This window comes from Panthera pardus, unplaced genomic scaffold (assembly GCF_024362965.1).
Source record: "Panthera pardus isolate Hobbes unplaced genomic scaffold, ASM2436296v1 HiC_scaffold_13, whole genome shotgun sequence".
NCBI lineage: Eukaryota > Metazoa > Chordata > Mammalia > Carnivora > Felidae > Panthera > Panthera pardus.
Window position 1 is genome coordinate 196,048,778 of NW_026526688.1, and position 26,221 is coordinate 196,074,998.

The window sequence follows — 26,221 nt, forward strand, 5'->3', positions numbered from 1 at the left end:
ACATTGGCCTTTGCCCTGGGATACCTCCTGCCTTCAGCATACGGGTGAGAGCAAATTGTTCCCTATACCCAATGAGGGGTAGAAGTGATGAAGTCTTCAGTCTATTGTGTTTGGTTCTTGTGTCTCTTCTGAGTCATGGGGCAACTCTCTGGATGCTCCTGGGACCTCCCATGAGCTACCTTCCACTACTCTGACACTTAGCTGTTCTCTGTGGATACCTTATTGATTGATTAGTCATTTCACAATTTTCTATACTGGTGTTATTTAACATTATTTTAACCTAAAATCTTAATTTAACTTAAATTTAATTGACTAATCTCAGTGAGACTGATTTTGTGATTATCACCCAACGGGTTAACAATGTTATCATTACCTTGTTAAAAAGTAACTGAAAATGCATTTTTTTTAAAAATGGGGAACTGATCTTGTACTTCAGCAAATAACCACTTTCGACATCACCTTCTTAGGATTTGATTTAGTCCTGATGGCACCCCAATCTTACCCCAGATCCTTCCTTTAAAATCTTCAGAATCTTCTGGAGATTTCTTTTTTCCCCCTCCTGTTAACTTATTTAATAAGCCTTTTTTCTAGGTTTGCTATTCCAGCGATTGTTTGAAAAATAGAGATTACATGTAAAAAGTCATGGTTTTCCAATTTAGTGCCCAAAGGGTTGCATTCATAACAGGGGTCAGTAAAATTCAGTTTCAAAAATGTAAGTATACTTTTCTTGCTTTATTATGTCATAGACATGTAATATAATATAAATTTAATATTTATATATTATATTATATTATATTATATTTATATTATTTTATATTTTATATTTATAATATAATGTAAATATAAAATTTAGGTTACTGAAGAAAATTCAACACCGGGAAAATCCAAGTTGAAAAATAGAAATATTTAGTCAGTATTTTTTTTCTTCCAGAATGTATCCATCCTTTGATTTGGAACTAAATCAAGTTTTCTTTTGCTTCAAGATGTCAGTGTCAGTTCTTGTGTTTGCTGTTTGCTGTTGTTGGTTGAGATAGTCAGTACAGAATTCAGCATTGAATTATTTATCTGGGAATGACATGTGTCTATTCAATGTATAATGAAAAACTACTATCCGCATATAACATGAGTGTTTCTTAATGTAGACACACTGTATAAATGATATTTGATCAATGGTTTATTTAATAGATGAAATAAAAAATCCACATTTTGTAGTCCAAGGGGCCATATTTATCGCGTCTGACCATCTTACACTGAAGTTAAATAATTTATTTTAGAACTCCTCATTCTTTGGTCACGGTTAACTGGCAAAGGCAAAAGGTAATATTTGTTCTGTTTCATAAAACTGAAGGTAAAAAAAGGCATTTTTGAAAATGAATTTTTAATTTCACAATTTGGAGTATATTACGTGGGCTACTAATTCGATGTTTAGAAGAAATGACAGTGCGCCATATTGCTCTCTCTAGTGAATGTCTGAACCACTCAGTTTCACTAGAAAAGAGTGAAAAATGTACTTTTTTTTATTATTTCTGAATTCCCTTAAAGATAAATATGTATTTAAAGAGCTTGTATAGCTGTAATGTCAAACAAAAATGCCTAATTATTGATATGACTTTTATTGGTGCGCTAAAGTTAGGGCTTTTCCTGACTTGACATGAACAAGCACATTTCTTTCAACAGACCAAAAATTGCCCCAGCATTTTCATTACTCAGCCATCCAGCTATAAAGTATATGACAGATGAAATGTATATCCAATTCATCAAGAAAAGCTTTAACTGTCTGCGGATAAAACCATGGGAACAATGCCAGCGCACAGCATTTATTGGCGTGTCCCTATCAGGAACCAGATGAACTCTTCCGCACAGGAAATGATCGGTAAATATGCAAGTAAGGGTCTTAAATGTGGGGTCTTTTCGAAATTGCCAAACTTGATTGGTTTGTTTGTTTAGTAGGATATCATCACCCATCAGATTCCAAATCAATTCGGATTCGTCCACCTTCACATTTTCAGCGCTGAAGAAGAAGCATTTTAGGACATGTGCTTATCATGTGCGCGATATAGAGGGGTCTCGTGGTCACGTATAAATTGCCCTTAATAAACATAGCTAACATCCTGTGAGTTTTCCTCCAACATGTTGGACGATTGCATTTCCGAATGGATTTATATTTACAAATGTTTGTTTCAGTTTCGGGACTGTAATTTCTGTAGTGCTCAGAAGAAACTTTCACCCACTTACCTGTGGTAAGTGATTTTGATACTCATGGTTTATTTCCTCATTTTTTTTTCCACCCACATTTTTCATCAGCATTTCTGAAACCATTGTCATTCAAAAGGAAACCTGGATAAAATTTTAGTGTTTTTTTCCTTTGGGTTATTAAGTTGTTCTTAATGCAATTACTGCATGTCTCAGTCACAGTACCTGAGTACGTTTTATTTATCCATGACAACTTGATTTGTATGTGTTGACATAAACATATTTTGTCTGCATATTAAGCACGTAGATATTTTCATTTCCAGAGGAGGAATACATTTTTTCTGCATTTCAATAAAACTGACACACCTTTAGCTAGAATTCTTTAAAAAAAAAATTTTAACATTTGATCATTTTTTGAGAGACAGAGAGAGAGCACAAGCAGGGGAGGGGCAGAGAGAGGGGGAGACACAGAATCTGGAGCAGGTTCCAGGCTCTGAGCTGTCCGCACAGAGCCCGATGCGGGGCTTGAGCTCATGAAACACAGGATCATGACCTGAGCCAAAGTCAGATGCTTAACCGACTAAGCCACCCAGGCGCCCCTAGTTAGAAATCTTTAGACCAAAATTTTTAAAAAGGATGAAAAAGGGGACAGTCTTGCCAATCTTAAAATTAAAAAAAAAATAATTATAAGAGACTACTATGAACAATTATATGCCAACAAATTAGCTAACTTACATGAAAATGACAAATTTTTAAAAGATACAAACTACCAAAACTGTCTCAAAAAGAAATTGAAAATATGAATGAACTTATAACAAGACATTGAATTAGTAAACACACACTTTGTGGTATAGAAAACCCTAGGACCAGATGGTTTTATTGGTGAATAAAAACATTAATCAAACATTAAGCATGTGAATACCAACCCTTCACAGCTCTTCCAAAAACAGAATAGAAAAGAATACTTCCTAACTTTATTCTATGAGGCCACTTTTCCCCTTGTGCCCAAACCAGCTAAAGACATCATAAGAAAATATTACTACAGAATGTTAATATTCTTTATTAGTATAAGTTTAAAAAATCCTGAACAGACTACTGGCTAACCAAGTACAGAAACATACACTCAGTGGGTCAAAGTAGGACCAAGTGGGATTCATGACAGTATATAGGTATGTTTAACATACAAAAATAAATAATATTATATACCATAATAATAAAATAATGAGGAAAAAACACATGACAATACCATAGACACAGAAAAGCATTTGATAAAATCCAACATCACACTATCATATCAATGCCCAACAAACTAGGGAGAGGAGAGGATTACCTGAACCTGATAAAGTGTGTTTATAAAAAACACACAGCTAACATCAGACTCAATGGTGGGAAAGTAAAAGTATTCCCTCTAAGATGATGAACAAGACAAAGTTGTCCATTCTTACCACTTCTGTTCAATACGATATTGGAAGATATCGCTTTGGCATTTACACGATAAAAATAAATAAAAGACATCCAGATTGCAAGAGAAAAAGTCACTGTTACCTACATAAAGGTAAAAATACCGATCAATGGAATGGAATGAAGAGTCCATAAATAAACCCATGTATCTAGGGTTAAGTGATTTGTGCCTGGGGTGCCAAGACAATAAAACACAGATTTTTTTTTTTTCAGTAAATGGTGCCAGGACTGTTAAATATACACGTGCAAAAGAATATAATTCTACTCTTACCTCACATCATATACAAAAGCCAGCTCAAATGGATCAAAATCTAAATGTAAGACTTAAGACTAAAAATTTGTTAAAAGAAAACACAGAAGTACATCACGTAACTTCGGCATTAGGCAATGATCTTTTACATGTGACACCAAGAACAAAAGTTAAAAAAGAAAAATATATATATAAATTAAGCTTTATCAAAATAGAAAACTTTTGTTCTGAAAATACAACCAACAGAATGGGGGAAAATAATTGGAAATAATATACCTGAAAAAGAGTTTACATATACAATATATTAACAAAATTATTACACTTTGATAATAAATTATTAAACTAAATGATGGGCAAAGAATTTGGATAGACATTTCCCCACAGAGGATATATGTATATATGTCCAATAAGTACATGAAAATATGCTTGACATCATTCGTCATTAAGCAATGCAAATCAAAACCACAATAAGACACCGTTTCATACCCACAAAGATGCTTATAATCAAAAAAGTCAGACGATAACAAGTCTTGGTGAAAATGGGGAGAAATTGGAATGCTTATACACTGTGGGTTTGAGTGTGAAATAGTGTGACAACTTTGGGAAGCAGTTATACAATTTTTCAAAATGTAAAATATTGAATTACCATTTGATTCACTATTTTCACTCCCAGGTGTGTACTCAAGGGGAATGAAAACATAGATCCACACACAAAGACACGTTAAAGTCCACATCAGCATTATTCATTATGGAACTCCAGTTAGTTGATGGGTTCCAAATGCCCATTAGCTTATAAATGATAAGCAATATACATCATATATAAACAATGAGCTATTATTATTTAGCAGTCAGAGGGAACTAAGTGCCGATTCATATTACAACATCAGTGAACTTCGAAAACATTAAGTTAAAGGAGCCCAATGCATGAGCCCATATGCTTTGATTCCAATTACACGAAATACCCAGAATTGATGAATGCATAGATTAGTGGCCAACGACAGGGTGTGTGGAGAGAGGAGTATGGTTTGACTGCTAATGGTTGTGAGGTGTCCTCATGAGGACATGTATAGAATTGCATGAAAATGTTCTAGAATTATATAGTGATGTTGGTTGCACAACTTGGTGAATATAATAAAAAAATCACTGAATTGTATGCTCAGAAAAGATGAATATTATGGCTTTAAAAGAGTGAGGTGTATGTGAATTAAAAACAAAACAAAACAAAACTGGGACGCCTGGGTGGGTTAGTCCGTTGAGCATCCGACTTCGGCTCAGGTCATGATCTCACAGCTCGTGAGTTCGAGCCTCGCATCGGGCACTGTGCTGACAGCTCAGAGCCTGGAGCCTGCTTCGGATTCCATGTTTCCTTCTTTCTCTGTTCCTCCCCCACTCACTCTCAGTCTCTCTCTGTCAAAAATAAATAAACATTAAAAAAAACTACTTGGAGTTTACAACGCTGAATAATTAATCTCTCAAACTTAACTTTCCTGGAAGCAAGCACACAAAATATACAAAGATGCAAACCTAGCATCCAAGGTAAAAATGCTGACATTGGGCTGAGGGTGGTGTTAGCGGGGATTTGATTTTCATGGTGATCACTATTGGACACTATGTTCCAGAATGTTTCTTTTTTTGTAAGTTTATTTATTTTGAAAGAGAGAGAGAGCGTGCAACCATGGGACGGGCAGAGAGAGAGAGGGAGACAGAATCCTAAGGAGGCTCTGTGCCGTCAGCACAGAGTCCAAAGCAGGGCTCGAACTCACGAAACCATGCGATCATGACCTGAGCCGAAACCAAGAGTCGAACACTCAACCAACTGAGCCATCCAGGCACCCAGTTCCAGAATGTTCCTTAAATGTTTTGCTTGCAAGATTTCATTTGAATCTGCATAAAAGTCTGTGAGGATTTATAAAATCTCTGATTTTACTAATGAAAAAAAACAAAGCCTTAGTGATAAGAAAATAGTACAAAATCCCTCTGTTAGTGTGTGGCCAGATTTGAACAGAGATTTGTCTGACTCCAAAGTCATAATATTCCACTGAAGTATAACCTTTCATTAATTAATTGACTGACTAATTCATATAATTGATAAATTATATCATCCATTCAATAAGTATCTTTTTTTCTTTTTCTTTTTTTTTTTTTTTTTTTTTTTTGTTTCTACCATGGGTCACTTTTAAAAGCAGACAATACAATGGTAAGATGTCAAGAAAAATCAATACTCTCCCGGGGATAGCAGTCTCATGGGCATGAGTAAACAACCAGGAAGCAAATTAATTTTGCTGAGAACTCTGAGAATATGAAACATAAGGACATGACAAAGAGAGATGGAGTGATCAGCCGAGTCTTTGCAAAGAAGGTGATCTCTAAGCTAAGACCTGAATGATGAAACCAACCAACTCTACAAAAACCTGGAGGGAGAGAATCTGAGACCTTGAGAACGGTGCAAAAACCCTGGGGCATGAACGTGTTTGGGCAGAAAGAAGGCAGATAGCGCTAGAATGTGATGATGGAGGTGGAGGGTCAGGGTGTGAGGCCGGAGAGCCAGGCAGGGGCTAAATTATAGACTTTATAGCCCCGAGTAGTGCGTTGGGAGAGGAAGAGAATGGCAGTCATGATGATTTGGATGATGGCGATGATGATGTTTACAAATCTATCAGAAACAAAATCAATGTGTATACGTGAGATATGCCTGCACTTTGCTAAGTGGTTTATATATATCGTTCTTGCTTGTGATCCTCAAAAAAGTTTGGTAAGAGGAGAGTCATCTTAATTTTCCATAAAAGGAACCGAAGTTCAGAGATGGCAGCTACCTATCCCAAGATCACACAGCTAACTCAATGCGTGCTGGAGAAGGGGTTCACCTCCGTGGACTTCCTCAACCACAATTTCTAGCCCCCGCTGCCTTCCAAGGAAAAACTCTGTGGCAGAAGGCTAAGTACCTTTTTCATTCAACAACATTTTTAGCTGAATAAATTAGAAGCTTATTTTGCCCACCAAATGTTTCTCGTGTGTGTTCTCCTCTCGCTGTGGTTGGTAATAATTCTTCAAGATCCGATGCTCATTATTTATATCACTGGAACTCTAAGAATACCAACATCGTGATTTCACAAAGAACCCCCATGTCTTGAGTTGTCATACTGGGTCACCACCTTTAAGGATATTTTCGGTGTGCACCTTATGTTCTAGGGACAAAATATCCCAATCTCACTGCAAAAGCCAGCTCGTGCAACTCAAAGGCTACGGCAGGTTTAGATTGTCACTTATTAGGCAGGTCGTTCTAAATAAGCAGGCGAGATCTTGTTATTTTGACATGCAGTTACAGAAAAGAGCTGGCAGTCCCAGGAGCATAAAATGAAATGTCAAAGAGTCCAGGGATATGTCATTGTCCGCGAAAAGCCATCAGCAACTGCCTGGAAAAACATCAGATTTACATTTATTCCACAAAGTAGTAAACACTATTGACAAGTGAAATGTTTCTTGTGTTCTGTCCCCTGGGAGGATTTGAAGAAAGACAAATGATGCCTTTTTTGTGGCTGTTTTTTAAGAGGTTCAAGTATGGGTCAGAGTGGTGGAGGAAAAACCACGGGGCTGCCATGAAATAAGACTCTGCCCTTTCACAGCAACACATCCCATCTCAATGGGATCAGAAGGAAGAGAGAACAGCAGAAATTCTTATTTTCCCTGCCCGCATATAAAGCTGCAGCTCTGCTCATTATTGATGAGAAACTGAGGCTCAGTAGCAGGGAGCATGCCCAAGACGTCCTTGTTAACTCACAGCAGAACCAGGGTTTTAACCCAGGCAGGCTGCTCCTGGAGCATGCGAACATACTCACCGTGCGAGGAAGGACCCAGATCATACGTACCCCTTTCTGGGAAAGAGAGTGATTCTTCATGCTAGATGGCCTGGTTGAATACGGCATCCGGTGAAATACCTTCCTCCTGAGATCCTTCATTAAAAAGAAAAAAAAAGAAAAAAAAAAAAAAAACCTCGACCTAGAGTGTTTTGAAATATTTTAACGTGCGTCATATTGTATAACAATTATAAGAATGAATATTTACCTGCCTGTTGCACCCCCTTCCTTTACTAGAACACTACCTCAGTAGATGCCGTGCTTTTTGTTTTATTTATTTTTTTAATTTCTTAAATGTTTATTTTATTTTTTTAAATGTTTATTTATTTTAGAGAGGGAGAGGGAGACAGAGAACGAGTGGGGGAGGGGCAGAGAGAGGAAGACACAGAACTTGCAGGCGCCAGGGTCCACCCGTCAGCACAGAGCCGGACGCGGGGCTCGAACTCACAAACTGCGGAGATCCTGACCTGAGCTGAAGTCAGATGATCAACCGACTGAGCCACCCAGGCTCCCCGGATGTATATTTATTTTTGAAGGAGAGAGAGACAGAGCGCAAGCAGGGGAGGGGCAGAGAGAGAGGGAGACAGAGAATCGGAAGCAGGCTCCAGGCTCCGAGCTGTCGGCACAGAGCCCGACGCGGGGCCGAAACTCCCCAACCACGAGTTCATGACCTGAGCTGAGTTGGACGCTTAACCGACTGAGCCCCCCAGGTGCCCTGACATCTATTTTATGTCCTCCAGTTCTAGCTAAGAGACTGCAAAGTAGTAAATAAGTAAGTGATTAAATAAATTAATAACTCAGGCTAGAAATAATCTAGCAAATGATACCTTGGAAGCTTTTGCCAACCTTCACATAGAGTTATGGCTTGGGTGCTCTTTTCAATTCCTTGAGCTAAAATTGTGCCACCTTTCACTTGCCCTAGAGGAAAAGGCAAATCTGTCATCATCCATCTTCCAGGTGAGTTCAGAGGTATGTTTCAGGTATTATGATTTATGGTAAAGTTTTCAGCATAATCTGGGAGAGATAGCTACCTCTTCCCCCGATTTTCTAAATAGCTTATTCTAGGGTTGAGGAACGTAAGCGGATAGCATGAAGTCCTATCTGTCCTCCACGGAACAGGTTTACATATTAATTATTTTCCCGGGAGCCTCTGCAGTTTATCTCTGGAGGTGTCCCCATATCTGCAAAGCAACCAGGCGAGGATTTTCAGGAGGCTCTAGGCCAGAGGCTGCGGATATGGTGATGGATTAACTTTTCATCTCTTGCCTGATGGGCCAGGGTGTGTGGGAGGGTCACCCTAGACGGGCAGTGCAAGCAAGCCTCAGTCTTGAAATAAAATCGTTTTGTGCCTGAAGAAAGGATTACGATGCGGGGTATCTCTCTTCTGTTAACATCAGCTCTAGCTCCATCATCGTTGCTTGGTGGCCTCAAGCGTCCCAGTGACGTCTGCTCAATCGACTTCCTGCAGTCTTACTGAGGTCCTCATGGGCTGTTGACTGGAAGGTTAGCAGAGCAGAGTTGGAATGAACATCAGGTACACATATGAAGCCAGGACCTATACCTTCCAATCATATATTCTGACTTTTACTCAGAGCTCCTAAAATTCAGATCCAGTTGACATATAATGAGTACTGACTCTGTTCCAGGCACCAGCTTAGGCTGTTTAGAGAATTTACTTAACCTTTACCTAAAAGGCAAATAGCATTTTTTTTGCAGTGCAGAAATTCGGACTTAGAGTGCAGAAATTCGGACTTAGAGATATTAAGCGGTAAAAACAGAGTAGCATTCAGTTTTATAGACATGTATTCTATTGGTCTTTCTATTAGGCTAGAGATGATTAGTACCAGTTGATAGCAATGATCTTTGTCCTGCTAATCATGACATTTTTAATTCTATTACAGTCTGAAGTTGAAGGTGAACTTTTGTCCATGGATCAGTGGATGAGCAGCATACACCTGTATGTGAAAAAGCAGTATGAATATGGTGTTCAATTATGATACTGGCTATGATATTCACAATAGCCTTCAAATCCTTACAGACCACCTTTTTACATATTTCCATCTGGACTGGATTTCCATCACTCTGGTTCAAGCCACGGTCAGTTCTTGATAAGACTACCTCGCTGGGCTTCTAACTAGGCTCTGCTTTTCTCATCATTCCAATACACTTTCTCTTCTATAGCTGGAGGCGACGTTTCGAAAATGGCATTCCAATCATTTCATTGCCTTTAAAATAAAATGACAAAGATTTCACATGCCCCCCAAATCTTTTCTTAACTCTTTAACCTCACCTGAAGCCATTCCCCCTGTGCCAATATTTTATTGGATATATAAAAGGGATCTCAAAGGAAAAAAAAAAAAACTGTTCAAAACAGAATGTTTGACAACTGTTTCAGTTATGTATTGCTTCGTAATGCACCATCCCCAAAGTCAGTTTAAAAAAAATCACATTTATTTTGCCCACAAATATGTACTCTGGACAGGGTTGGGTAGGCACAGCATCTCTCCGCTCCACTGGGTGTCAGCTAAGCAGGTTCAAAGTCATCTGAAGTTTACTCACTTACATGTAGAGTGGCTGATGGGGACTACGGACTGCGACATTAGCTGGGGCTATCAGGCAGAACACCTACTAGTGAGCTCCCCATGAGGTCCAAACCTCTCACAACATAGTAGCTGGGTTTGAAGGGTGAGCATCTCAAGAAACAGAATGCCAGGTGGAAACTGTACTCCCGTTTATGTCCTAGCCTTTGAACTCAGAAATTTTCTTTGTTGAAGCAACCATAAAGCCCTATATAATTTCAAAACGAGGAGAAGAAGACTCCATTTTTTTTTTAATGAGAGAATGGCGGCATTTTAGGACAGCATGTAGGACTGGAAACATTTGTGTAGGCTTTTTAGTGGACAGAGTTAAGATACATTTGTGTTTCTCTCTCCCTCGATAGATAGACGATAGATAGATAGATAGATAGATAGATAATAGATGATAGATCGATAGATAGTTGATAGATATTTGAGCATGTGTGTGTATATGATAGATGCCTATTTAGATCTATGAGATGCCTGCAATCATACACACAGAGCTATCTGGAAATTAATAAATGCAAGAGTTGACACCAATATTTCTCATCTAATGATTGCTCTCTAACAACCTAGGGCTTAGTCTACTTTTTTTCTTTCCATATTTGTAAACTGTTTCTCTGATAGTGAAGCTCTTCCTTTCCTTAATATACATATTTGTCTAGTCAATTTCCATCTAGACCACCAATCTCACATTGCCATTGCTACTGCCTTGCCTGTGTGGACACTTTATTTAACCTGCTCAGCACTTCTGCTCTGCCCAAGGCCGCTCATGTGTAGACAGCCTCCTCACCTCATCGGTCTGCACGCTGTGTGGGTACGTCCTTACCTTCCTCAGGCTCTGAATTCCCACACCTGCTATGCCAGCTAGCACTCTGTTCTCACCCTGCTTGGGCTCTGTGTTCCTGAGCTGGTATGCCCATCCACATGGATGCCCTCCTCACTCCCCTTGACTCTGGTCCCCCTACACGGGACTTCTCACTCTCCACTACCTCACTCAGCATGGACCCTTCCCTTATCCTACTTGTGCTCCAACACAAGGACATTCGTTCAAGCGGATGCTCTCATTACCCTGCTTGGGTTCTGAAATCCTAAGCTGAGCCATCTGCAGACATGGATGCTCTCCCCACCAGCTGACCAATTCTTCATGATAGCCCATCATGCACACGCTTTCCTCAACATCCTTCGCAAGGCACCTTTCTAGGTGCATGACTACCTTTCTTGGCCTTCCTGAGAGCTTTAAGTTTAAACTGTTCAGGAAGTTGAAGAAAAAGTTCTGCAAGTTGGGTTCTTTGGAAAGCTAATGCTGAAATGGATTTAGGAGCACAAAAGATTCACCGGGGAGGAGCACCTGAGAGGAAATGCGCCTACCTTGCAGGGATGCCCACGTGATGCCAACTTTAGGATGGGAGGTAGATGCAGGTGTCCCACGTCCCAGAAGTTCACACCATGTGTCTTCTCTTTTACAGAAGCCCTGCATTTGTACCCATTTCTGGGTACAAAAATCTTAAAGAAGATTTTTGTTTTTCCAAAAAAAAAAATTGAAAAGAAAACTTTGTGTCCTGCACTGTTTTTGCAGGGAGATGAGCCCTCGTAGAGATGCTGCCTGCATCCCAGAAGCCAGAGTGATGTTGCCCAGCTCCTTCCCCAGGACCAACACTCAGCATCTCAGTATCCAGCTGCCTGAGCTTGGTGGGGGTTTTGCTTCTTCACTTTATGCCATTTCTGCTGAGGGAAGGTTTCAAAGGAGCACTCTGCTTTCGGATAATGGGGAAAACCTGCATCTTGACGTCTTTGCCAGTGCAGTGGAGAGGTCTGGAGCAAAGACTGCTCTTCAGATGAGTGCTGGGTTTGTCCCGGCCCTTGTGTGACAAGCTTGCTCAGTCGAGGAAAATGTGACCGGAGCTCAGACTCTAAGGCAGAACTGAAGGAGTTACAGTTGGCAGGTACCAGTGAGGCAGCATCCACACAGCCTGTCAACAAGTTTTTTCTTGAAGAGCGATACGAGAGATACATCTCCGCATCTGTCACAGACAGGGGATGGGGAAAGAAAGGGAAGGGATTTCTGTCAACTTTTGATATGTGCTAAAGACACACAGACACCAAGTAACTGAATCCCGCGGCCCACAAGAATTCAAAATTGAGATTGTTGGCTCTCAGTCCTCATTGTCTGTCAATATCATTCAGGGCGATTGGCAAAAATATGTCTCTACGTAATAAATTTAGATTTGGAAGCCCTCAGAATGGGTCAAATGGCTTCACAAGTGGCTCAAGGCATTCAAAACATTTTTAACTCTGTCTTCTGATCCCTCATCTACTCAATGAATATTTCTTGTAAGTCTTTTTTTTTTATCACCATGGTAGGTTGACTGATCTGGCACTTCAGTCCAGCCCATAACTGTAGAAATGGTAGCTATTGGTTTGCTGAGTGCAACATCTTGTCCTTTTACTGTAAATCTATTTTGCTCTGGGGCACACTTTTATAGGTCAAGATCCCTGCTGTGTTATTGAAAAATATAGGTTGTGCCGTAAAGAGCAATTGCTTCCTGCAAAGTCACAAAGTTGGGCCTAGCACGATGGATATTCTTGGCATATGCATGCCATAATGTACCTTGAACATGAACATTATCTGGGTAAGTTTTTTTGTCTAAATCTGACCTGCCTTGCCATCATGAAGCATTAGGCGTGAGAAACATGTACGAGAGGTACTGTAGGCAAAAGCCAACAGTGTCTGATATTTACTCTGGTGACATTGCAACGAGCCGATTTCATTAACATTCTTCCATGTCGCCTGGTTTTCTTTGACTTACCGACCCCTTGGTTCTGAACCCTGATTGTGTTTTCTTGTAAGTTTTTCCTTACTTTGGAACATACATCCTCGTCTTTGATCCCAACACTATATTTTTCACCTGACTTAGGTAATTCTCCCTGTCTTACACATAAATACACGAAATTGTTAAATGGTGCCCCCTCTGTCTCCCAGAGCACCACAGGCAATTATTGTAACAGGAAAGCCTTCCTTTCTAAAGTGAGTTGGCAGATGTTTTAGTCTTTTTTCGTAAAATCTTTTCTGCAAATTTTTATCGCTATATAAAGAAACGTCCAAAATGTAGTGGCTTAAAATAATTATAATCGCTTATTTTTCTCATGTGTTTGCAGTTTGGGCAGGGCTTAAAAAGAACAGTCCATCTTTGCTCCTTCACAGTTAGCCTGGGCAGTTCAAGGCGAAAGATTCCTCTATGGCTGGAGGGCACACACTCCTGTGTCTGGTGGTTGATGCTGTTGAACTAGAGCTGTTGGCCAGAGCACCTCTGTATGTGGTTTCCTCTCAGCATGACAGCTGTGTTCTAAGAGTGGGTGCTCCAAAAGCAGGAAGTGGAAACTGACCATTTCCTAAGGCCTGGACCCAAAACTGGCCATTTCCATCACTGATGATCTATTGGTCAGGTCAGAGAGGCCAGGTTCCAGGGAAGGGGACAGCGAACTCACATCTCAAAGGGAAGAATGTTAAATGTGAAATATTGTCACACCAAACACATGATAATTAAAATCTTCACTTGTGAGAGTACTAACCCTACATGTAAGATTAATCATCTTCAACAAAGGTGATTCCAAAAAACAAAAGTTCTCGTTTTAGTAGTAACAAATGGGTTGCACTCAAAGCAATATGGACCTCCATGAGGCAAAGGAAAGAACAGAGAAAGTGTACCTGATTGATTTCAACCATGTTGTTATACTAGAAATAAGATCTAGCAGAGGGAGGATTTCCTTCAGGTGTTTCTGTGGCAATGGAAGAGGAAGACAATTACCCATTTTGGTGTGTTAGACATTTCAAAGTACTCACATGAACGATGCCCCATATATTTCTAACAATACCCACCAAAGAAATTAGTACTGCCCCACTGTTTACATTAAAGCAAGGGTAAACTTTGTAATATTAGTGGATATGTTCAGTATTGCATAGCCAGCAAAGAGAGACTGAAATTAAAGCCAATGTTCCCTCAAATCCCATGCCAAGGCAAATGTTGTTAATACACAAAATTTTAAAATTCCAAATTTTTGAAAGATCGGAACTCCAGTTGGCAAAATGAAGAAGGTACATTGTGAAGCACAAAGAACCTTAGTGGTTCTACTTAACTTAAAGTTATAGGACACCTATGGTAACAAGAAAGGAGCTGGGAAATGTGATCCCATTGTGGGGGTTGATCCTGACAATGGGAGGAGGTTCTTCAATTCCAAGTATCCAAAGACTTGTTAAGGTCACAGTTAATTTGCTTAGAAAGACTGTTAGGGGGCACCTTGGTGGTTCAGTCACTTAAACGTCGGACTTCAGCACAGGTTAGGATCTCATGGTTTGTGAGTTCGAGCCTTGCATCATGCTCTGTGCTGACAGTGAGGAGCCTGGTTGGGATTCTCTCTCTCTCTCTCTCTCTCTCTCTCTCTCCCCGCCCCTCCCCACTCACACTTTTTCTCTCTCAAAATAAATAAATAAACTTAATAGAAAAAAGAAAGAATGCTAGAAGTATGGTTCATTCTATCTGGTAGGGTGTGGTAGCAGGGTTACTCTAGTTGACAAGTTATGTTCTAAAACAGGCATGCATTAGCACAGAAATACCAAGACATGTGTCTGCCTATGAAAGGACAACACCTCTTGGAGCTATGGAATCAAGGAATCAAGTTTTAATCCTCTTAGGACACTTCAGCAGCATAGAGAGTCTAGTTCAAGGTAATTAAACTTCACAGTATGTATCTGGTTCTCAAGAAGAATTTTATAGATAGCAGATACAAAAGAGGGAAGTTATGAGTATTGCCACTTAAGGGACGTCGACATTATGCTAGGTGTTTCCCACTCTCTTAGGTGGCCACATGATTTCTCCCAAATTCCTTCCTTCCTATCTTCTGCCATTCCATTCATGGGGAGAATGTATGGGATGTATCTGATACAGGTCAAGGATAGAGATAAGTCAATACAGTAGGCTAATCTTCCGGATCAGTGTAGGGGAAGGAGAGAATAGTCCAAAGTTCTGTTCCTCTTCTGAGGTTGTCCTGTCTAACTCAGACTTCTGTGGGAGTTCTGCAGGGCCTGGGAGGTAACTCTGTCTTTGGTAGGTTTCATAGAGTCAGGCTAGAGTCAAAAGAAGGGAAACGTGGGATGGACAACATAGATTGAGTTTCATTTCAGATTTTTTGAAAAAGATCTTAAAAAGCCCTTAAGGTTTGTTGATGACATCTCTTAGTTCTCAAGGGTAGACAATTGAGAAAGAACTTTATGGAAGAAGATAGTGATAAAGAGAATTTATTTATCTTTAGTTTCGTTTATGTCTAGATCTCTGAGAAGGAGACAGCTAGACTGAAATTTGAGGATTTATTTTATCATCACTGGCACCCATCCCCTGCTTGGAATTTACTTATAGGAGATCATTTTACCCCAGTAACAATCCTGCAAAGCCATAGAATTAGTTTCTTACGGTTGCTGTAACAAATTGTCATAAACTTGGTGGCTTAAAACAATAACACTTCCTCTCTTCCAGTTTTAGAGGTCAGAAGTTCAAAATCAGTTTCGTTGAGTTGAAATGAAGACGTTAGTAGGGCCATGCTCCCTCCTAAGCCTGTAAGGGATAATGTGTATCTTTGTCTTTTCTAGATTCCAGACTGTATTCTTTGAACTTGTTGACTCTTGGCCCTTTCCTCCATCTTTGGGGCCAGCAGTGTAAACATCTTGCTTCAGAGATCTCATTGCCTCGTTCCCCTTGTTCTCTTGTAGTAAAATTTATTTCCCTCTTATGTGGATAATTGCAATTAGAATCAAAGACTTCATGGATAATTCATGACAACCTCCCCTCCTTAAGATTCTTCATCACATCTACAAATTTTATGTTGCCATACAAGATAACATCCACTGGTTCCTGGAATTGGGACTCAGAAATGTTTGGAGGCCATCGTTCAGCTCGCCAAAACCATATTTCCCTGCATTTTCGATAAAGTGACATGAATTTAGATCTTGGGTTAAAACTCAGATCTTTCTTTAGCTCATTTTTTTCTCCCTTACTCACAACTGCTCTATTGCCTTCATCGTAGGACATGCACGCACATTCCCACATGCAGGGAATCCTACCGTTACCAGGATTCCAGAATGCACAGAGCTCATCAAGGGACGCAAAATACCAGGCTGGAATGTAGCGAATTTAATGACCAGGCCCTTCAAGGCAGGTTCTGAAATGCATCCCCATCATCAATTATACATACAGTGAGAGACAAATTTTAACTCCTCTGAGACTCACCTTCCTCATCTTCTAAATGGGAAAAATATATGTGCCTGATAACTTCCCAAGGTTACTGGAAAGACCAGAGGTGGAAGAAAGAAGAAACACTACTTAAATTTGTGAGCATGATGGCCAGCTGCAATTTTGGGGGGGTTTATGAATCTCTATCCAAACAGTAGTGAGGACAGTGAAATTTTCATTTTTCTGATACAGACACATCACCCCTTGATTCTTCATCTTCTGGGGATTACACGGAATACTTGACTTAAATTTTAACTTTTATCTGAAACTGCAGGCATTATCCACAAACCTTATTACCAGACAGCAAGAAATAAATTTTGGCCTTCTGAACAATATATCAAAAACATTTTTGCCTTATAAATATTGAAAAAAAATCGAATTAAAAGTCCTTTAGAGAGAACACTGATTTTTTTTTTTTTTTAATGGAACAGCTGGACTATTCCATTGACCACTTTCCAATCTGATTTTATTATCCTGTTTTTTTTTGGCTCATCTGTGCTCACGTATTGCTTCTTGTATAAGCATAACATAATCCCGCGGACCACAAGAAAATTTCAGTGGCTAAGTGCATCCTGAATAATTGCTAGTCAACTGACATAAATCCGTTTGCAACTCTAGAATCAGAAAGCAATAGGATGGGAACTGAACCGGGAATTGCCAAGGGGATGTGTGGTAAAATGGAAAGATCACTGAACGGGGCACCTGGAAAACCATTTTCTAATCCACCTGACAGTCCTGCTCTTTTTCGTTTCTGCTCTGTTGCTGTCACCTCCTTACACATTTTCATTCCCAACATGACCCCTGCAAGTAGGTTCTTAATTATTTCTCCTTTGGACATTGGTCATGAGATCTTAGTTAACTGTCAACGATAGAATCTAGCCATGTGCTTCTGAACGCTTTACTTCGTTAAGACTCATTACTAAACAAGGGCGCCTGGGTGGCTCAGTCGGTTAAGTGCCCCACTTCGGCTCAGGTCACGATCTCACGGTCCGTGAGTTCGAGCCCCGCGTCGGGCTCTGGGCTGATGGCTCGGAGCCTGGAGCCTGCTTCCGATTCTGTCTCTCCCTCTCTCTGTGATCCTCCCCCATTCATGCTCTGTCTCTCTCTGTCTCAAAAATAAATAAACATTAAAAAAAATTAAAAAAGACTCATTACTAAACAAACAAACAAACAAAGATAGTATCTGTCCATGGGGTTGTTACAGAGCTTAAATAGCTCGTACAAGGTTCTATCACAGTGACTGGAACAGAGTTGGCACCTAAGAAACACTATGCAGATATGGAAGTTATTTGTTTCTTTCTGTCTCAGTCTCAGTTCATATAAAATAGGCCTATCAAATCAATTAAAAAAAATACAGCTCTGATCATGTAACTCCCCTATTCAAAATTCTTCACTGTTTCCTCATTAGCTATCATTTGACTCAACCCATTTCTGATTTCTTATCAGCCTTCCCCAACTCCTCACTCCAACAGCCTGTCATTTTACTTATACTATAATCCTTGTTAGTCTCTAACACCCAATTTGTTGACCATTTTCCCTTATCTGTATTTTTGCCCCACATCATGTCTGTCCAAATGTTAGCAGCCAATAGAATATGGAACAAAATTGATATGTTATTTCCGGGCCGAGGAAATTAGTTAAGTGTGCATATTTTTATTCCCTCTTTCTCTTCAGTCTGCTTGAAACAGAACTTCTTCAGTCTAATATAAAGTATCCGCAAAAAACAAAAACAGGGAGCTCCTGGGTGGCTCAGTCAGTTGAGCGTCCAACTTCAGCTCAGGTCATGATCTCATGGCTTATGGCTTCGAACCCCGCATCAGGCTCTGTGCTGATAGGTCAGAGCCTGGAGCCTGCTTCAGATTCTGTGTCTCCCCCTCTCTCTGCCCCTTCCCTGCTCATGCTCTGTCTCTGTCTCTGTCTCAAAAATAAACATTAAAAAAATAAAAACAAAAACAAACAATAAGCAAGCAAAAATACTGTAACCAATTTCATAATTATGGGTGAAATTGCTTTGTTATATGGCCAGTTCTACTGGCCAAGCATATGTCATGCTCTTTTACTCATCAATTCTATTCCCAGGTAGATATCCACTGGGATAATGCTCTTACATTTACGGCTATTAGTAATATTGAAGTTCAGTAAATAATAGTAGCTCTGGAAACAACTTAAATACACACCAAAAGTAGAATGTGTAAATAATTGTGGTGTATTCAGGTATTGGAGAACTACAGAGCCACAAAAATGAAACAAACGAACGAACAGCCAAACCTAAACTCCAATTGAACCTGAGGACTTCGATGAATCTAACCTGAATCTAGCCTGAACATTGACCAAAATCAATGAGATTTTTATACTCCCTTTACATGAACTTAAAAAACAGTCAAAGCTAATCAATGGAGAAGAAGTCAGGAGAATAGTTAATGTTGGGGTGACTGAAAGAGAACATGAAAGGGACTTTTGTGATGCTGGTAATAACTTTTCCTTTTTTTTAAAGCTAGTTATATGGTTGTTTTTCCTTGTGAGAAAACAATCTCCAAATTAATAAGTTCTATACTTTGTCAAATATGTAATTCAAAACTCTGTTAGCTTGGGTGCCATAACAAAATACCATAGAATGGTGGCTTAAGCACCAGAAATAAATTTCTTACAGGTCTAGAGACTGGGAAGTCCAAGATCAAGGTGCCAAGATGGGAAGATTCTGGAAGGCTATTCTTTTTTCTTGTAGGTGGCTGCCATCTTGCTGTGTGCCCCATGACCTGTTCTTGTGTTTTTGTGGGGTGGAGGGTAGCAAGAGACAGAGGAAGCAAGTTCTCTGGTGTCTCTCTTATAAGGACACTAAACCCATCATGGCAGGCCCACCTTCATAGAAGCCTCACCCTAATGGCTGTGTACAAATCTAATATCTCCCAAAGGCCTATTATACAAATACCATCACACTGGGGGTTAGGGCTTCTACATGTGAATTTTAGAGGGACATACTTCAGTCCATAGTAAATACCATATTATAAAAATAGCTATAAAACTTTAGCCTCTCGATATCTTCCACTCATACCACCCTAAAAGTAGCCAGTGATTGAATTCTTAGAACGCAACAAAAAAATGAAGGTTTTTGCAATTCCTCAATACTGTTCCTTCTCATACAGCATTTGCAAGCCTTTGGTATTGACAGTCAATCTCTGCTAATGCCCTGTGGCACTGGAGATTGGACACACACTCAACTCTGTACTAGCTTCTGAAACCCACCCATGCTACTCTGTGAGCTTACTAACCCACTTTGCCCACTTCACTGACCAATCCTATCTCACATTTTTGTTGGCAAGCAAGGTCCCTTCTGGAACTGGAATTCTACCCTGAGTTTCTGACAACTTGAGGACATAACTTCCTTCCATGTGAGTTTTACCAATTCTCCAATCCAAGACCACACCTTTGTACCCTCCAGCCAGGGACCAGAGCCCCATTCCAAACGAAAGCTTGGGAACCACTGCACAATCAAATCCACATCAAGTCTAGGTAAACAGGAAGTTTGCCTTCCCACCTCCTAGACCTCACAATTTACCTTTTGGGTGATCTTCAAAGTTCAGTCTCTATTCGAGTCTGTTTTCCCAGGCCTTATATTTATTTTGCCAACTCCCTTTTGGCCAGTAGTATTCAGGATCAAGCATGCCAGGAATTCAAGGTCACGTGAATTTTGACACATATTGATATTTCCCACGGTTTCTCCTTTTCTGTTTCTTCTCAACTATCTTCTCATTCATTTCTTGTAGCACTTCAAAAGGTAGTTAGAACTTTCGCACTCAGATTTGGACAGGTTATTCTGCTTACCCAGGTTTATAAACTGGGACAGGAAATGATGAAGGTCATAAGCAGATCATTTATGGGAGTTCTCCTGAGTCTTTGAGTCTCTGAATCCAGATGGAAAGGAGAACAGGTACAAATCTCTTGTTTCTTCAGAAGAGAAGAGTTGTAGTAGTTAGACTTGGATGTGCATGGCTTTGGAGCTTGTAACATTAATGGCATTCATCTTCAGATTAATCAGCCTGCTTTTACCAAAATAAGTGTTGGGGCGCCTGGGTGGCTGAATCGATTAAGCGTGGGACTCTTGATTTTGGCTCACGTCACGATCTCGTACTTTGTGAGTTCCAGCCCTACATCCAGCTCTTGCTGGCAGCTGAGAGATCCCAGTGATCCCAAGAATCCCAGCAATGCTTGGGATTCTCTCTCTCTGCCCCTCCTTTCTCTCTCTCTCTCTCTCTCTCTAATAAATAAATAAACTTGAAAAAATAATTGTTAGGTAATAGTTTAGATACTTGGAGAATGAAAGGTGTTATGTAAAAATGAAATTGCTTCCTAGGGGGCCTGGGTGGCTCAGTCAGTTAAGCCTCTGACTTCTGCTCACGTCATGATGTCATAGTTCATGAGTTCCAGCCCGGAGTCCCAGCCCTGAGTGTGAGCCCTGTGTCGAGCTCTGTGCTGACAGCTCAGGGACTGAACCCTGCTTCAGATTCTGTGTCTTCCTCTCTCTCTGTCCCTCCCTTGGTCGTGCTCTCTCTCATTCTCAAAGAATAAATAAGCAATAAAATGTATTTTAATAAGACATGAAGTAAAAATAAAAAAATAAAAATGAAATTGCTTTCTTAAGTTTTATTTAGTGGCATCTTACAGACCAAAGTTATCCTTAAAGAATTCCTTGTATTCCATAGAGAGGTTAATGGATTATACTATGCAAAGTTTCTAAATGTCACGGTCGTAATAAAATACATTAAAGGGATTATTTAATGACAATTATTTCCTGATAAAAATAATAGGTAAAAGGTAAACTTGTCCCAATGCTTACGAATAATCAATACTCAGTAAGATGGAAGAAAGATAACACAAGACACCTCCTTATTTTATGTGTTTTTCTCCTTTTCTCCTACTTTTCCTCTTTCTTTTCCTCCTACTTCGCCTCTCACATAAATCAGACCCATTATACTACTGATAAAATAAACCAAACACTGATAAATAAAATAAATATGCTATGGTTAGAGTCTTACAGTTTGGTGCTAACAATCTTACATTTAGTTGTAAAATCAGGAAATAATCAGTAAAATTAGTAAATAATCAGTAAAAGAATCGTTAAATCATCATCATTAACATCATCATCGTAACCCTCTTCATCATCATTTTTAATGAGACAAGGGTGATGTAAAATAAACTGTGGGAGGGAAAATTGGTACGACATTTATGAAAAGCCTTTTAGAGATATGTATTGATAAAGTAATAAAAGCTTATTAAATTTAGACCCAGCAATTACATTTCTGAAATTCTATCTGAAAGAAATAATCTTAAATATGGAAATACCATTACATTCAAAAACATTTAGCATAGTTATTTATAATAGTAACAAATTTGAAACAACTCCAATGACCAACAAAATTGGAATAATTAAACAATTATAGTATATATACTCAATGGAGTATTGCATAGGATTTCAACTGAATTTCTGTGAAAAGGATGTCATAAATTATAAGCATCTCCCATATTAAGGGAAACTGCAGGATAACTACTATTTATAAAGTATGATTATAATCATGTAAAAATTGTTCAGAAAAATGAATCTAAATAAATATGTTACCACTGTAGAATTTATACTGCGGGAGAGTTCTCCCCAGCCAACTCATATATTGCTGTTTTACAAATTTTATTTGATGACTCTGAATTGATTTTTACAGTAAAAAAATAAACACATTTTTGGATGAAGTTATCTTGGAAAGTTTGAAAGCCACTGCTTTTGTTTTTGTTTTTGTTTTTAGTTAACCTACATTTACAGATCATGCTGTGAACAAACAACTCACATGCCAGGCCCTCTGCTATGCACATAGAGAAAACAGAAATGTTGGGGACAATATCCCTCTTCTCAATGACTCAACTCAACACGAGGAGGGGGGTGCAGATGCGAACCCAACTAAATATAAAGTGATGTCAATTCTGAAGGCGTCCACAAGGTAAATGCATATAAACGAAGTTCTTTGAGGGGGACAGAGAAGGAAAATGTTAGGTGTAAGATTAGTGGACACAAGAATGGACAGGACGCAGGAATGGTAGTGAAATCTGAGATAGCGTTTTTATGAGCGGTACCATTTCCACCGACATGATTTGGAAAAAATCAGTTCCGGAGGAAGGTGTTTCACATTCAAAGCCCCAAGCAAGATGTGGGGGTGACCCTCAGGGACAACAGGGTGGGTTGTTTGGGTGGGAAGCATTCTCAGGAAGGATCAGTCTCAGAAACAGCCGGATATTTTGTGCACATGCATATACAACACACACACACACTCACCACCACCACCCCGCCCCCCACATCCTGAGGTAGGAGAAGTGTTGATGTGGGTTAACGACACAAAGAGGTTACTTTAAGGGGAAATGGAACATATAATTTCCATTATATGAAAGAAAGAAAAGGAGTAAAAAAAAAAACCCGTTCCTTTGTAATATACACTACACATGCTTTGCTCTAAGGTATGCACCTGCACCCTTTAGCTACTTAGAATTTCTCCCCGCTGGAAAGCCTGAGAGATTCAGCGGGAGGAATAGGACACAGCAGCCCTGGAGGGGATTCAGTCCTGGCCAATGAGACATATGCAAATATATCGTGTGGAATTTGCATTAAAGCCATATTTTAGGAAACTGATTTACCTGAGAAGAGGCCCCTTTTGTCTTCTCCCTGACCTCTGTCTTGCTACATGGAATGTGGGCTCTAACATGCACTTGGGACTGTGAAATAATCTTGAGCATGGAAACCTGCCCGAGGATAAATAAAGAAAAGAATCAAAGTGACCACACCAGCCTTAGACTGCCCATCCCTCAGATTTCTTTCGTAGAAAAGAAAACATGCCTTTCGGATGCCACTGTTATTTCAGCCTTCCATTTCTTATTTTAAAGTTTATTTATTTTATTTTGAGAGGGAGCATGTGAGCAGAGGAAGAGCGTAAATAGAGGGGCAGAGAGAATCCTGAGCACACCATGTGCTGTCAGCCTAGAGCCTGACGCGGGGCTTGAACCCACAAACTCATGAGATTGTGACCTGAGCTGAAACCGAGAGTCAGATGCTTAACTGAAGGTGCCCCGCCTTCCATTTTGTTAGATGTAGATAAGATTAATTCTAACTATCGAAACCTTATTTTAGGGGCGCCTGGGTGGCTCAGCTGGTTAAGCATCCAACTGCGGCTCAGGCCATGATCTCACAGTTCCTGAGTTCGAGCCCCGTGTCGGACTCTGTGCTCACAGCTCAGAGCCTGGAGCCTGCTTCAGATTCTGTGTCTCCCTTTCTCTCTGCCCCATCCCTGCTCATGCTCTGTCTCTCTCTGTCTTAAAAGTAAATAAAACATTAAAAACAAAACAAAAAAAAAAACCACCTTATTTTACTGAGCTATTTTTTTTCGTTTTGGCACAGTTGTATATGTGTATGTGTGTGTGTATACACACACACACACACACACACACACACATATACACACATATTTATATATGTATATATGTATACATATATAATGTGTATATATGTGTCTGTGTGTGTGTGTGTATATATATATATATTCTGCCCTTTCCTGGAGCAGTAAATAGAGGTTAGAAAGCCTAAATAATGTATTCAAGCTCAAATAGTACATGAGTAATGTGAACAAAAAGCAAACCCTCATCTTAGGGTTGCCTAAGCTATGGTCTTTATGCAACATATATGCTGTTTCTAACTTGCACACATGCTATGCATTCTCAATTTTGTATTTCAGATATTTCCAATAATTACCCTTATTTTAAGGCTCAAGCCACTTTTCTTTCCCCTTTGTAATTAGCTTTTAAGTTTATTTTAATTAAATGATGATAATAATAAAGGAATAAAATATGCTACATTCTAGTGATGCGCTTCTGCTCCCATTTGGTGAAAGCAGGTCTTATGGCTACAGAAGAAGAAGCAGGAAAGAACAAGTCTTCAGAAGAAGCAGGAAAGAACAACTCTTCGGTGTCTGGGAAGAGAGAAGGGAGTGAAGTATTTACCATCAGCCCTAACAACTAGGCAAGACTTTTGATATAGTAGCAAATCGGCTTCACAAATGGTTGTATCCATTTGTACCCCAAACGTTAACTTTAGTGAGCATCTTTCCATATATAATATGCAATATATTGAATAGCATAACGTATATTATGAAATATGTTAAATATGCTTATAATTTTGAATTTTATATTTTGAAATTTACATTTTTGTGCGTATTTTTATTTCATATGTATAAATTTTTTCATCTTAATTATATGTATATATTTTCTCCTTTTAATTAAAATGTTTTCTTAAAGGCTTATTTATTTATTTTTAGAGGCGGGGAGGGGCAGAGAGGTAGGAGAGAGAGAATCCCAACCAGGCTCTGTGCTGTTAGTGCGGAACCCGTTGACATGGGGCTTGATCTCACAAACTGCAAGATCAGGACCTGAGCTGAAATCAAGAGTTGGACGTTTAACCGACTGAGGCACCCAAGTGCCCCTCTCCTTTTAATTATGTATATTTAATTATACATTCAGGGATGTCTATTTATACAACTATCCTCATATGACAGTGATTTCTTTTACCATTTCATTCACAGAAGTACTGAACAGCTTTTCTAAAGTTTGACTCTATGTTAATATGATTATGACATTTTGATGGATTTTTTTCGTATTTTGTTTTTTAATTGTTTTTAAATGTTTATTTATTTTGTGAGAGAGACAGAGCGTGAGCAGGGGAGGGGCAGAGAGAGAAAGGGAGACACAGAATCCGAAGCAGGCTCCAGGCTCTGAGCTGTCAGCACAGAGCCCGACCCGGGGCTCAAACTCACGGACCGTGAGATCATGACCTGAGCCAAAGTCGGACGCTCAACCGACTGAGCCACCCAGGCGCCCCATGTTTTTTAATTTTTATTGTGAGCACGTAATAAAGCAAATCTTTATGTACCATTCTATTTTTACCTGAATATCTTAACGAATACTGATGACTCTTCATTTTTTAAAGTTAATTATCTTTGCTTTCTTAGGCATCATAGCATCTCTAAGATATTTAATTATAACCTTCCTCCTCATTGACACCACTTTGCCTTACTTATTTTTCCCCAATACTATTCCAAGAATAATATGGGCATTCCCAGTGGCATTTTAAATCTTCCATAACCTGGCCTTATTTTGTCAAATCCTTCTATTTCTCTTTAGTTTCTCCGGCTCTTATCCTTTGTATCTATTTGTGTGCCTCTTAACGTGCCGTCGTGTTAACTCATAAATTAATGCACTCTTTGACTGCCTGAAGAACACTAAGTACATTTTTTTCCAACGTTACATCTGTTTTCTAAACTCAAACTGAAATCAATTTATTTGAATCTAATTGAAGATAGAAGCAGGAAGAAGAAGAATCTCTCTCCTCTGCCGGTCTCCCCGCCACCACCTGCTGTAGAGAAGTCGGAAATGGTGCTTCTGGCTCTTCAGTTATAACCCCTGCTCTACCATCCATGTTTCCACTAAGAAGAATCAGGGGTAATACCAAAGTTTGGCTTGCCCAGGGGTCAGGAAGGCAATTCAGTCCCCCCTATACTCTAGGGAAAACAAATCAAAGCG